This window comes from Heloderma suspectum, chromosome W (genome assembly GCF_057233095.1).
Source record: "Heloderma suspectum isolate Gila_16-S chromosome W, 16-S_ref, whole genome shotgun sequence".
NCBI lineage: Eukaryota > Metazoa > Chordata > Lepidosauria > Squamata > Helodermatidae > Heloderma > Heloderma suspectum.
The window spans coordinates 66,149,656-66,164,060 of NC_139475.1; the positions used below are offsets into that span (position 1 = coordinate 66,149,656).

Here is a 14,405-nt window from a genome sequence, read left to right on the forward strand (position 1 = left end):
TGAGGGCTAAAATAGCAAGAAAAGGGCAAAACATCTTGTCTATACTTATTAAACTATATTTATTAAAGCTTGTGTGTATATTTCACAAGCAAAAACAGGATTGAAGAGAAAATAAAAATCCAGGAACCAAAAAAGGTAACATCTGATACTGGCTCCTAAAAATTGGAAATTATCTTCCAGCCTTGCAAGAGAGGTAGATAAAGATGGTGAATATTTTTCCCTGTTTTGCTTTCTTGATTTTCATACTCTCTCCCCCACCCCCTTTTTTAATGTAAACTGGGAGAGATTTTGGTGAATCAGAGTGGAACTTTTAGCAAAAGCAAACAAGGAGCTGAATAGTGAATTGCCCCAACATTGATATCCTGCTCTTCAAGAAACAAAAGTGTAATGACCAATTTGAGAGGAAAAGAGCACCCTCAGTACATTTAGCACACAATATACGGGTAAAGAACAAAATGTCAGATCTAACATTTTATTTTACAAACAAATGGTTGACTAAGCAGAAGCAGAGCTTTCAGCAACCTGAAAACTCACCATGCATGAATGGAAAACCCACTCCTTTCAGATTAGGCAAACAATCTGTGCATGTAATAGTGTTGGTATTCTTCAAAAACATACATACCCCCAGTACCCTTAAGATGGTACATTCTTGGCTCATCAGCACAACCTGTGTGCGCACAAACACACCACCCCCTGAGCTCACTGCTACATTTTTTGCTGTGGAAGAGCTAGCTGCTTCTAAGAGGCTTCCCCAACTCCCAATCCACAATACTTCACTATGTAGCAGCACCCCTAATTCCATGCTTACTCAAACTCTTACATCCTTGAGGCCTGGAAGAACAGAGCCAGAAACATCAGCACTGTTGTGGGGGAGTTCCGCTGCTGTTTTAAAACCCACCAGGGATTTGGGGGCAGAGGGAGCCCTTAAGTGCCACCTTGCAAGTTCGTAGGAGTCCAAGAGACCGGACCCCTGTGATTTTTCCCATCCTGGGTCTCCATACAGTAAGCATCACTAATAAAGGCATGGTCAACGTGTTTACACTTGAAAGATCTCAGCTCGCATAGATCTATTCCATAACCTGAACAACACTTCCCAGATACTGTCATTTTTGGGGTCCAAGAACAGTGAAAAAATATGCAAGTCTGCAGTCCTATGAACACTCATTAAGTAGCAAGACCCACCAAGCTCTGTGGGACTCCCTTCTGACTAGACCTGCTTAGAATTGCACTCTATGTTGCTTTCACATTACTTCTGGAGTTAACGTAGGAAGCTTCCTTACATGAAGTCCAAACTGGAGCACACCAAAGGCCTCTCTAGTCCAGCGTTCTGTTTTTACAGCAACCAACAAGATTCCCCTGGGAAGCCCACATGAGCACAACAGCACCCTCCTGCATGTGTTCCCTAGCAACTGGTATTAGGAACAGAGAAAGCTGCCTTATATTGAGTCAGACCATTAGTCTGTCTAGCCTAGTACTGTCAACACTGACTGGCAGCAGCTCTCCAGGATTTCAGGCAGAGACCTTTCTCAGCCCTATATGGAGATGCTGAGAGTTGAACCCGGGACCTTGCTTTGGCACTGAACTTCAGGCCATCCCAGAGTGGTACCCTCCAATGTTTGATTGAACACCTATTCTGAGCATGCCATTGTATTAAAGAAATGTCAGGCACAAGACTTATCCATTGTGCCTCTGTGTGTCAGCTCACTGTGACAGACGTTTGCTGCACAATTCTATTGTAAGCTCCCTTGCAAAGTAATAGAACAGTAACTGTCAAATTAATGCAGCCTTCCCCAAGCAGGTGCTCTCCAGATGTCATGGCCGAGCTGGATGGGGATGATAGGAGTTGTAGTACAACACCTCTGGAGGGCACCAGGCTGGGGGAGGCTGCACTAGTGGGTCAACCCAAGGAGAGCCCATGTGACTGCACAGTGAACTGGGACCAGGCAGATCCAGGCTTAAATCCCCACTGGGTGATCCTGAGCCAGTCACCATTTTCTCAGCCAGCATACCTTACAGGGTTGCTCTGAAGAGCCATATAGTCAGCCTGAGCTCCCTAGAGGAAGAGCAGGAGAGAAATTTAATAAATGGGTTATGCTTAATTACACCACCAGTATTGCTGTTTAGGATTTCAAGAGATGGAGTAAAATGGGAAATAAATCTACAGCTCAATAAGAAATGGAACTGGGTACTGACATAAAAATAGTATTATAAAACTAGTGAAGCTCAGCAGACAGGTCACATCTCTCAACCTTAGCCTACCTCACAGGGTTGTTGCAAGGATAAAGAACAGGGGAACCACGTGTGCTGTCTTGAGCAAAGGCGGGATAGAAGAAATAAGCGTGCTTTACTGATTCTCCACCCCCAAATATTTCAGGTCAACTACTTTGGATTGTTGGAAAAACCTCTGAGATACCACATAACATATAAAATTAACAAGGCATACTTTGCATCTGCTGTATTCTGGCTTTTTAAATGCACTTCGGTTTTAAGTGTATGGATATTTTAGCAGCTCTACCCTGTACATGACTACTCAGAAATAAGTTCCATTAAGTTCAATGGGGCACATTGTCAAGTAAGTGTGCATAGGGTTGCAGCCTAATTACTGTACCCCCCCCCCGCCCCCCAGTTGTTGTTCTTTTAAGGGCAAAAACGTGGCATAAAAGTGGCTGAATAAAATATGCTAAATCACTGGTCAACTGATTTAGAGCAGTGAAAAGGTTTTCAGTAATTGATCCAATTAATTTTTTTCCAGAAAACCCACTGCATTAGAAGTGGGTTCCATGTTGCAAGGTGGGGTTAAAGGTGAGCCCCAGGTCTGAAAAAGTTTAAACTGAGTTCCCCAACCTGGTGCCTTCCAAATGTGTCTGACAGCATGTCACATGCTGGCTGGGAATGACGGGAATTGCAATTTAACATATCTGGAGGATATAAAGTTTGGGAAAGTTGGCTTAAGACAACTCCAATAGGATCACAATGTCAACAATCTCTCCAATATTCTAGGGGATACCGAGCAGGCCCAAAGTAACATTCAGCAACTGTGGTGGTCTTCTGCTATGAACCACCATAGCAGCATAAAAGGAACTGTATCAAGGGATCATTTCTTTTAAGAGGTTGTGTCAAGACACATTAAACCAGGGGTGCAGGGGGGGCACACCCCTTTTGCCTCTGGCACCACCTCCTTTGTCTTTGGCCCAGCTCACCCTTGGAATGTGGCCTCTGAAAGCTTCTCCGAAATGGAATTCAGCCCTTGGGGTGAAAAAGCTTCTGCCCCCCTGTATTAAACTGTAAGTTTTCCAGGAAGATAGATACCACAGCAACTGCTGAAAAAATTCAGTTTCTTCTGACAAAGGCAGGGCTCCTCCCTCCACCCTCAGCTTAAAGTATCATAGAATCATAAGGTTGAAAGGGACCTCCAAGACCATCGAGTCCAACCCCCTGCTCAACGCAGGAAGTCCAATTCCCAGATGGTCTCCCATCCAAGTACTAATCAGGGCCAACCCTACTTAGCTTCTGAAATCAGACGAGATCAGGCACATCCAGCCCTTTGGGGCTTTCAATTACTTGAATGTCACACCTGCTACATGCTGCCAAGCAGCCATGTGAAACTATGAGACTTCCTCTGTCCCACAGGACTGCACGATGTGGTCATCAGCACCTGCTGTGTTCATCTATCCTTGCAACAACCCTGTGATGTAGGTTAGGGTTGAGAGATGCTGCCTATCTACTGAGCTTCACTAATTCTATAATATTAATTTTATCAGCAGAAAAAATTTCCACAGAAAATTTTCCAACCTATGTCAGCACCCAGTTCCTTTTTTTAAATTTAACCATATATTTCTTTCCTTCCCATTTTATTCCATCTCTTGAAATCCTAAACAACAATACTGGTGGTGTAATTAAACATAACTTATTAAATTTCTTTCCTGCTCTTCCTTTAGGGAGCTCTTCCTCCCTTTCCTGTTATCCTCCGAGTAACCCTGTAAGGTAGGCTGACTAAGAAAATAGTGACTGGCTCAGGATCACCCAGTGGGGATTTAAGCCTGGATATGTCTGGTCCCAGTTCACTGCCCAGTCGCACGGGCTCTCCTTGGGTTGACCCACTAGCACAGCGCCCCAAGAACGTCAGATATGGAGCTGAGCGACCCAGGTCCAAATGCCCACTCAGACATGAAGCTGACTGGGTGATCTTGGGCCACCGATCTCTCTGCAGACCCCTACCTCATAGCGTTGTTGTGAAGTTAAAATGGGGGTGGGAGGAACAACATATGCCACCTTGCAGGAAGGGTAGGACAACAGTGTTGAACTAGAATCATGGAGTCCCAGATCATAGAATCATAGACTAGTAGGGTTGGAAGGGGCCTACAAGGAATTCAAATTCCTGTTCAGACATGAAGCTTACTGGGAGACCAGGGGGTTGCAGACTAACACAACTGGAGGGGACCAAGTTGCATGAGGCAACCTAACCTGCATCTCAGGGCTGTTCTGAGAATAAAAGAGGGGGGCACTTATGCTGCTTTAGGCTCCTCAAAGAAAAGGTTGGATATAAAATAAATTTTAAAGAGAATTATTGTGAGGATTATTAAGGACTGAATATTCAAAAAACCCCATACCAATGTGCCCTATTAGCAGTATTAATAGGGTCAGGAGGCTTTAGAAAAGAGCCACTGTTGGCTGAGCCTTTGCCATCAACACCCCAACATATGGGGGTATGCATATGACCTAACTTACAGGGCTAGCATAAGAAATATTGAGAAGCACTTTGAACTAGGCTTGCCACCCATTCCTTATCTCAAAGGACAGATCTTTGCTCATTGTTAAAATGTAGTGCTCAAGTTCCTTTGCAAAAAAGCAAATCGGGTTTAAGATACTACAACGACAGTATATTCTAATAAAATGCTGTTATTGCTCCAACACAGGATACGTCATGTTCATTACCATCCCATATCGCATTCATTATTTTGGAGCTCTTTCGTTAGCAACTTTGAATGCCCTAAACTCCCAATGACGCCATAAAACGGGAAGGTGAGACATGAATAATTTTATAAATGATTTTTAAATATATACACCAAATATTTAGCAGTCTTAGCAGTAGTGACCATCAGGGGGCTTTAGGCAAGAATCATTGTTGGCCAAGTTTTTTCCCCCTTCCCTATATATTAGAAAACAGCATTACTAGCCTACCTTACAAGGTTGCAAGTCTAAGAAGGACTATGAAATAGTGCCTATGCAACGCTCCTGCAAATGCTATGTTATTGTCCTTATAATAGTTAGTTTGCATTGGTTATGATTGTCTTTAGTTTGCATTCCAACCCCTACCCCCAAGCAATGAATATATTTACATGGGAAAAAGCAATACTGGTCTACCTTACAATGCTGTTGTCTGAAAGAATACTGTAAGTTCATGTGTACATACAAAGCTTCTTCAAACAGACTTTTAAAAATAAAATGTCATGTGACTGTTATTATTATAACTTCTTTGCATATCATTGCATTCTCTCCCCTATCCCCATCAATCCCCTAATAGCCTCTCAAATGCCATACCATAGCTATTATAAATTGCCCGCACTGCATTTTTGAATTGCAATTACGTCCCACATCCGCAAACCCCCTTCCCCACACAGGGCTCTCCTTATGGGAACGAACAGCCTACCTTACAAAACAGTTGCCCTAACAGAGACGGCCAATTATTATGTATTCCAACGCCTCCAAAAGAGGATCAACAAAAGCCGAATTATTGTTGCTGTGCTGGACGGGCCTACCTCGCATTGTATTGCCCGCACCCGCTGACGCAACGAGCCCGCCCCGCTTCCCCCCGCCCCCACAAAGACCGCGGCCCCGCCCTTCCCTGCGTCACAGGCCCGGCAGGGCCGCAAGGGCCTCCCGCCACTTCCAACCGCCCTTGGCAGCGGCCCTCACCTGACGACGGTCTGCGGCTCCAGCGGGACGGGCGGCAGCGGGCGGCGGCGGCGGCGGCGGCGAGAGGAAGGGGAGGGACGAAGAGAAATAAGGGCCGTAGGTCCCTCCGGCCACGCAACGAGCCGCTTCTTTCCTTCAATCAGTAGCGGAAAAGGAGGAGGGAGTGCTGCCTAGCCGCGCCCCTTGCAACGCCCGCCCGCCGTCACTCATTGGCCGCGGCCCGCGCGCCCGGCGGTGCCCATTGGGTGTCAGCCGCGCCGGTCAAGAAGCGGGTGCTCGAGGAGGCGGTGGTAAGCCGGTGTTCGAGGAGGGGTTGCTCTGGCGTGCTCTTTTTGCTTCTTTCTCGCTCCTCCCGCGCCCGAAAGGGCGTGGCTGGCTTTATCTCAGCGAGATCCATCACCTCTTCCCGCTCCGCCCCTCACAAGTTACGTTCCTTTGTGGTTCTCTCAAAACACAGATTTGTGGGGGTTTACCTCAGGGGAACGACCACACTTTCGCCTCTGCTCTGGTGCACGCCTCCACACGTTACGTTTGTGGTTCAAAACCTTTTTGCTAATCGCGCCTTAGAAACGGTGAATTTACCTCAGCGAAATGGCTGGGCTTCTCCCCCATCCTGCTTTTCACGTATTCACACATTACTCTTGTGGTTCAAAATTGTTTGCTAAATGCACACTTTTAATTTACCTCAGCGAAATGATTGCACCCTCCCTTCCCTGCTTCAAACTTTGTTCTAAATCAGGGTTGAGGGAACTTTTGGCTCTCCAGATGTTAGACGACAACTCCCACCATCTTTGGCCATGGGCTCTGCTGACGGGCTGATGGGAGTCCAACAACATCTGGAGGGCTACAGGTTCCCCATTTTTATCTAAATTATTTTCTGATCACAGAATCATAGAATAGTAGGGTTGGAAGAGGCCTACAAGGCCATCGAGTCCAACCCCCTGCTCAATGCAGGGATCCAAGACAGAGCATCCCCAACAGGTGGCTGTCCAGCCTCATCTTGAATGCCTCCAGTGTGGGACAGCCCACCACCTCCCTAGGGAATCGGTTCCATTGTTGTGTTGCTCTAACAGTCAGGAAGATTTTCCTGAAGTTCAGCCGGAATCTGGCTTCCTGTCACTTGAGCCCATTATTCCGTGTCCTGCACTCTGGGGTGATCAAGAAGTGATCCTGGCCTTCTTCTCTGTGACAACCTTTCAAGGACTTGAAGAGTGCTATCATATCTCCCCTCAGTCTTCTCTTCTCAAGGCTAAACATGCCCAGTTCTTTCAGTCTCTCCTCGTAGGGCTTTGTTTCCAGTCCTCTGATCATCTTTGTTGCCCTCCTCTGAACCCTCTCCAGCTTGTCTGCATCCTTCTTCAAGTGTGGTGCCCAGAACTGGACACAGGACTCCAGATGAGGCCTAACCAGTGCTGAGTAGAGGGGAACTAGTTGTTGTTGTTGTTCAGTCGTTCAGTCGTGTCCGACTCTTCGTGACCCCATGGACCATAGCTGGGGAACTAGTACTTCCCGGGATTTGGAAGCTATGCTTCTATGAATACAGCCCAAAAGAGCATTGGCCTTTTTTGCAGCTTGTGATCGACAACAATTCCCAGATCCTTCTCGCTTGTAGTGTTGTTGAGCCACGTATCCCCCATCTTGTAACTGTGCATTTGGTTTCTTTCTCCTAGGTGCAGAACTTGGCATTTCTCCCTATTCAATGTCATTCTGTTGTTTTCTGCCCAGCGCTCCAGTCTATTTGAAATTTGTTTCCATATTCCAAAGTATTAGCTATCCCGCCCCATTTTGTGTCATCTGCAAATATGATCAGCATTCCCTGCACCTCCTCCTCCAAGTCATTAATTAAAATGTTGAAGAGCACTGGGCCCAGGACTGAGCCCTGCGGTACCCCGCTCGTGACCTCTCCCCATTTTGAGAAGGTCCCATTGTTGCACAAAATGCTAGTTTCGCCCCCTGGAGGCTAGTCCAATTTGCCCCAAAGAGGAGACTCAACTTCAGGCTGGGTCCAACTCGATTTTATTGTTTGCAAACAGTTCGACAAAGGAGCTCACGCTCAAAGCAGAGTCGACCCTGGGCAACCTCCGCGCTGCAGTTTTATCACTTAGCTTGCATTCCTCAGCCAGCATGTTACTTTTGATTGGTTGCCAGCGGTTTGCTTAGCAACCTTATCTTAGGGTTACTGTCTGCTCATTCCAGGCATGCGCAGCTCTTACAATACTACGTGCTGCTTACACATACAATGGCTTTTAGGTTACATTTTTACTACAATTCCCCCCGCAAAAGGCTTTTCTCAAATTTATACTCTCTTTGGTCCAGCAGTGGACTGCGCACTTAAAGGCGCAAACTATTATCACTGTGGCATTGACGGTTTTCTCTAAACAGCAAGTGAGGCCTAGGACACCTTTGTTCTAGCTACCAGAATGTTGACAAGAAAAACACATTTTTTTTGAACTATTGGAACTCAGTTTTGTTCCATTCATCAGGAACCCTTGAAACGAGAGTGCCCTCTTTCTGTAGAGCTACTTGAGTCCTTTCAGGGGTTCATTATTCCAACGGTGACCTTCAGGTGGGTCAGCTTCATGTGTGACCCTCTCTGGTGCAGGTTGTTAGATAAAAAGTTCTTGCTTCTGGTTGAAAGAAAGGATGCCAGGCAGGCAGCAGTGGATCCAACACTATTTTATTAGTCCTTTTGCAAAACGGGTGCAGAGCAGTCTGGACCCCAAGCTAAGCATGCACAAATCTTTTATACCCCCCCCTTTACAATTTTCTGTTAGCCACAAGTCATGTCAACTGACTGAGCCGTTAGCTGACTCATTAGAGCACGACTGTGTCAACATGTTTATTTCTGATTATGCTTATGTGACTGTCTCGCTAGACTTCCCCTTTTTCTAACAATTCCCTCCTTTAAGTCTTTACTCATGTCTTAAAGCGGAGTTTCTTTGTCTGTGCAGTAAAGCAAAAGCTTTTGTTTTGACAGGGCAGTTTCAATTAACTGCTGGGATTTATAAACAAGAGGCGATTGTGGCTCCTGGATGGCTTCTTCGCCTGTGTCCCTGGCAGCTTCCGGGGGGGTGCCAGGGAGCAGAGGACCGTTGCCCGTGTCCTCCTGTTCTTTCCGGGTGACAGGAGGAGGCAGGGGTTATCTAAATGGCTTTAACCAGCTGCAATGTGTCCATTTGCTAGAACCTACAGGTTTCACACATGAATGGCTGGTTGGTCCCACCAGGTAGGCCCTTCTCACCCTTCTTTTAGAGCTTCTTTATTCTACTTTTTCAACAACACTTTGTCTCTCGGCTGGAAGAGATGGATGGGAGCATCTAGCGGCAACCTCTGGAATGGGACAGAGTAAGCTCGTAGCTGTGAAAGAACGGACTATAGAGAAGTCAACTGGCCCCTCAACATCTGATCCCCCATTTCCCACTTAACTTCTTCCCTCCTTCCGCAGTGTACCCGGGGCGGGAATCTAAACATTAGCTCAAAGGGGGACAACTTTATGTCTTTTCTTGGCATTCTTTGAAGCTTTGTTAGAGCTATTGGCAAAGCCTCAATCTAAGTAAGCTTTACCCCTTGCTGGAGCTTGGTTAGGGTCTCCTTGAGACTCCGATTAGTTCTTTTAACCTGTCCACTCGCCTGGGGTTTCCAGGGGCAATGTAAGTGCCACTTTACCCCCAGAGCTCGTGCCAGTCCTTGCGTAACAGCTGAGGTGAAATGTGAGCCCTGGTCGGACTCTACAACCTCAGGCAGGGAGAACCGGGGCATCACCTCCTGTAACAACTTAGCAACTACAGTTTTTGCTTGACAGTTTCTGCATGGAAACGCCTCTACCCACCCTGTCATTTGACACACTATTACAAGCAGATGTCTGTAACCCCTACACGGTGGCATTTCAGCAAAATCAATCTGCACCCTCTGGAAGGGATAATACGCCCATGGTCGCCCTCCCCTTGGTGGAGGGGGTGCCCTGGGGGAATTAATTTTCTGGCAAACCTCACATGTCGCTGCTAATCGATGGGTGCGTACAGTTAGGCCAGGAGAGACGAACAGCCTCTTGCAGTGGTCAATCATGGCTGATGCCCCAGGGTGTCCAAGAGAATGATGCACTTGCTCTAAGATAGCTCCCTGCAGGGTCTGTGGTAGGAGCAGCCTCCCATCTGTCATCTGGATCCATCCGTCGCCACGGGGACTTACTCTGTGTTCTTGCACCATCTGTAACTTGGAAGGGGAGTATGTGGGGGGCTCCTCTCTTCTGGGTAAGACGAGAAATGTCTCTTGGATTCTTTCCTTGGCTGCCCTCTTTGCGGCCTTATTTGCCCTTAAGCAACTCGGCCAGCCTCTTGCCACGACATCAAGGACCTTGGAGTAATATCCCACCGGCCTCCAGGAGGGGCCCTTTTGCTGGCAAATTACTCCCGAGGCTACGCCTTTATTCTCATGCACATAGAGTCTAAATGGTTGACTGGGATTTGGTATGGCTAGGGCAGGTGGCGACACAAGGGCAGCTTTGAGACTGAGGAAAGACTTATTCATTTTTTTAGTCCATTTCCATTTATCTAATTTATCTTTTTGCAGAGCCTCATACAGCGGTCGCGCCGTTTCCCCATCCATGTAGACAAGAGGGTGGGCAGCTGGCTGGGGTTGAGGCACATGGAGATCCACCCAGGAGGAGATTTTACATCCCACAGAGTTGCGTCAGGGCAGGGCCCCTAGAGGTCTTCATCACCAATGCCCTCAAAGGCGTAGTTGCCATGGAAGTCGTTGGCCCCAATGTCAGCAGAAGAGCTGGAATGGCTGATGGCACACAGACTGACGGAGCCCAGTTTGCTCGAGACCTTTGCAATAGACTCCCTGCTTGCATCAGGAGAATCCAAAAGAGGGGAAGCCGTACTTCTATCCTTCCGTCAGAAGTGAAAGCAATCTCAATTTGGAGCTTAGTCAATAAGTCCCTTCTTAACAATGCCACCGGACAGGAGGGGTTACAGACAAAGGCGTGTTCTAGGTGTGTTTTCCCAACCTTGGTGAGCAAGGGACAAGAAAGGGGCACTCGGGTTGCCCTTCCCTCAACCCCCATTATGGTGGTAGATCCCCCACTTCCCGTTGGTGGTTGGCTAAGGGGGGAGGATGGACAGGGCGGCCCTGTATCTACAAGGGCATTGTAGGAGCGGCCCCCAACTTTAATTTTGACTATGGGGTCCCGTCTTGCCTCAGAGACGGCTAAGAGGGGGCCGGGCCCCGGTCTGTCTTAGTCTCTTTCTTGTTCATGCAAAATCCTTTCTGCCCCCCGCCCCTCTCTTTTTGCTTCAAGGCTTCATAGTCACGCTTCTAGTGCCTAATTTTCTTACAGAAGGCACACAGGGATCATAGAAAATTTGGCTCCAGTATCTACTAGGGCCTCACAGTCTCTGCCACCACCCCTTACCCTGTGAGACTGGGAAGCCATCCACTTAGCCAATCCATAGAAGTATCTTTGGGAACATGTGTTATATCACTGCCTCTGTTAGCATGGACAATAGCATCATTTACATGAGCCTCAACCACTTGAAAGGAGCTGTTGATGTATACACGGCATTCTTGGTTAATAACAGCACAGGCTCCTCCTTCAGAGGGCAAAACAAAATCCAAAGCCATTCTATTTTGGATTACCATCTGCCTTATTTGCTCTTGAGTCTGTGTTAGGGTTGAAATGGCATTTCCCAGTTCTTCAATGGATTGCCTAAATTCATCAGCCATTACTTCAGTGACTGCTCAGAGTCTAATCACACACCGTCTCAGGTATGCAGTACTTACTCCAGGAAGAATTCCTGCTATGGAGCATCCAATCAGTTTTCCAACAGTAAGGGGATTTTTATATTTGTTTTCTAACATTGCCTTGAAATCTTTGACAGTGTGCTTATTTCGGTGCCTTCCAGTTGGGAGGGGTTTAACACTCACATCCCAGGTACCAACCAGCTGACATAACATATGCCATACCAATAAGCCTTGGTACCACATACAAAATAGTGGCCCTCTAGTGCAGCTATGTTACTGTTGGAACCTAAAACAAACCGTACATAATAACCTTCAAATGGTATAATAGTGCTTCCATCTTTGTCAGTGGTGGCATTTACTTTGGTACCATTTAAGTAGCATTCTCCTTTTGAAACTCAAACACATTCCCAGAGCTCTCTATCAAAGAGACTTTTGCATTGCAGGCCTTTTGCCACACATTAGAGACAGCGTAGAAACTTTTAAAGGTTTGACAAGTGGAGTGGCCTATTTTAACCTGTGGATTTCCTTGACTTGTTTTGGATATATAATTATCACACGCTCTTTCTTAAATTTCTTCTTCCACTTTGTGGTTTTGTTTGGTTAATACACCAAATACTAGGTTTGTTAATTACTTATAGGAATCCAGTAATGTCTGTATGATTTGTTTGAACCCATGTCAAATTTCTGCTCTTATCTATTGCATGTGTTATGTTTAGCAATGTCAATGGTGCTGGAATCAACGGGACTCCCTGTTTTATATTCTGGGGCGTTAGTGTACATCTAACAAGTACTGTTATTAAGTATGTTTGATACTCTCTGTGTTAGCTGGACGGCTAGATTATCTTCATATTCAGCCGCAGCCTAAAGGCAACAACATGCCAGAAAGTACTTCATTATGTCAATATTTGAACAATTACTCATTTCCTTCCTCTTTGTCCTTAAATCTTCGAGGTTTTTATTTTTGCTTGCTGCCCTCCACAGCACCCTTTGAGTTTTTGTTGTCTTTCATCTTGGAAATCTTTGTTGTCTTAAACCCCTGTGGAAACAAGATTGGGCCAGTCTTGGGTCAGCTGTCTACTTCTGGAGTCATCTGCTTCTGGGCTGTCACTTTTGGTCTGACAGCCTGCTGAGGGTCAGTTTCAGTCCTCCTCCTCATCTGCTGGTTCACGTCTGCTTCTGGGCCTTTGTGCTGGTGGTGAGGAGAATGAGACATGGCCCTCTCCACCGGGGCTGGAGAGCAGTCTCTCGCTGGAATGACTTCACGTACACCCACTCTCCTGCTTTCAGCTTGTGACTTCCTTCGTCTTGGTTGGGGGTAGGCAAAGCTGCCTTGACCTGTGGAAAGATTTCTTGCATGGAGTTTGCTAACTGGACACAATAGTCTCTGATGTGTCCATCAACCTGTTGAAATTTCATGGCTGTGGGTGGTGAGGCAGCAGTCCTCGCGGGTCCGCGTAGCAATATTTCACGTGCATACAGTCCTAATGAGCCTGGGGTTGCCCTCATGGCGTATAGGGCTAATGGCAACGCTTCTGGCCATTTAGTGCCAGTGCTTTCACGAATCTTTGCAATTTTGTTTTCAAAATCTCATTATGTCTCTCTAGCAGTCCCACTGACTGGGGATGGTAAGGACAGTGAAGATGCTGCTCTATGCTCAGTGCGTTTTCTAGGGCTGAGATTACTCTGCCAGTGAAGTAAGGTTTTTGTACAGCATTTAACAACCCTTCTACAAAATTTGCATTCTTTATGGGTGTCCCTGCGGTTGTCGGGAACCCTCTATTTTTCCATAAACTTCCAGAACCATGAACAATTCCAAAGGCATACCTAGAGTCTGTGTAAATAGTGACTTTCGGGTCTCTGTGCCTCAAACGCACTCGAGCGAGTGCAAATAATTCTGCTACTTGAGATGACAAACTTCTTGGTAATGGTGCAGCCTCTAATATTTTTCCTGAATTCTCTGCTACAACATATACTGCCAACGGCTGTCCCTCCGCACCCCTTTTGGCAGAACCGTCTACAAAACAACACTTTTCCCCTTTGCTTAAAGCTTGATCTGACCAATCTTGTCTCAGCTTGCTTTGTTTAAAACTTCTATTTCACGATCACGTGGTTCTCCTTCTCCCTTGAGCGGGAGGAGGGTGGCAGGATTGAGCGTATGGCTTTTTCTTTTTTTACTTGAATATGATCTTGGGTAAGTGCCCCGGATGCTGTTCCCCCCTTTTCATGGCAAAACAAAGTGGAGGATTTGCCATAATCTGGCAGCGCCAGGGCCGGGGCGCTTAGTAAAGCTGATTTTAGCTGGCAGATGTTTCTTCGTTCTTCAGGAGCCATTGCAAAGGCTCTGGAGTGGCCTGGTGATTTCTGCAAAATCCATAATCCATTGCCTGCAATACCCAGTCAAGCCCAGGAACCCTCTCAACTGCTTTTGGGTGATGGGTCTAGAGTATTTTTGAACTGCTTCTATTCTCTGACTAGTGAGTTCTCGGCCTCCCAGCCGAAGTCCAATGTACTAGATACAGCACCTTCCGCTCTACCCACCATACTTTATCTTTTGACACCTTGTGCCCTTTTTTGCCAATTGCTGCAACAAGTACGATGAATCTTTTACATGACAAATCTATTCCCAACGAATTTACTGGTGTATTTGGGCCCAACAAAAATGCATGTTCTAAAACTTCTTGACTTCCTGGGACTTCAACAGGGACTTCCTTTGATATTGGTTGCGTTTCTAGTGTTCCGCTAAA

The 14,405-nt window shown here is 46.5% G+C and overlaps 1 protein-coding gene across 3 annotated transcripts in view; it reads right to left on the reverse strand.

The window, feature by feature from the left end:
- The window catches only part of LOC146334115 (ELAV-like protein 1), a 38,183-nt gene extending 32,135 nt beyond the window's left edge, over positions 1 to 6,048 (reverse strand). Inside the window, exon 1 of one of the 3 annotated variants that reach the window (XM_084825193.1) lies at positions 5,917 to 6,048. The gene's annotated coding sequence lies outside the window, so the exon portion shown is untranslated. Of the gene's footprint in view, positions 1 to 5,650; positions 5,791 to 5,916 lie in introns of those variants that run through there. The other 2 variants (XM_084825191.1, XM_084825192.1) reach the window with 2 other exon arrangements.
- Positions 6,049 to 14,405: the final 8,357 nt, after the last annotated feature.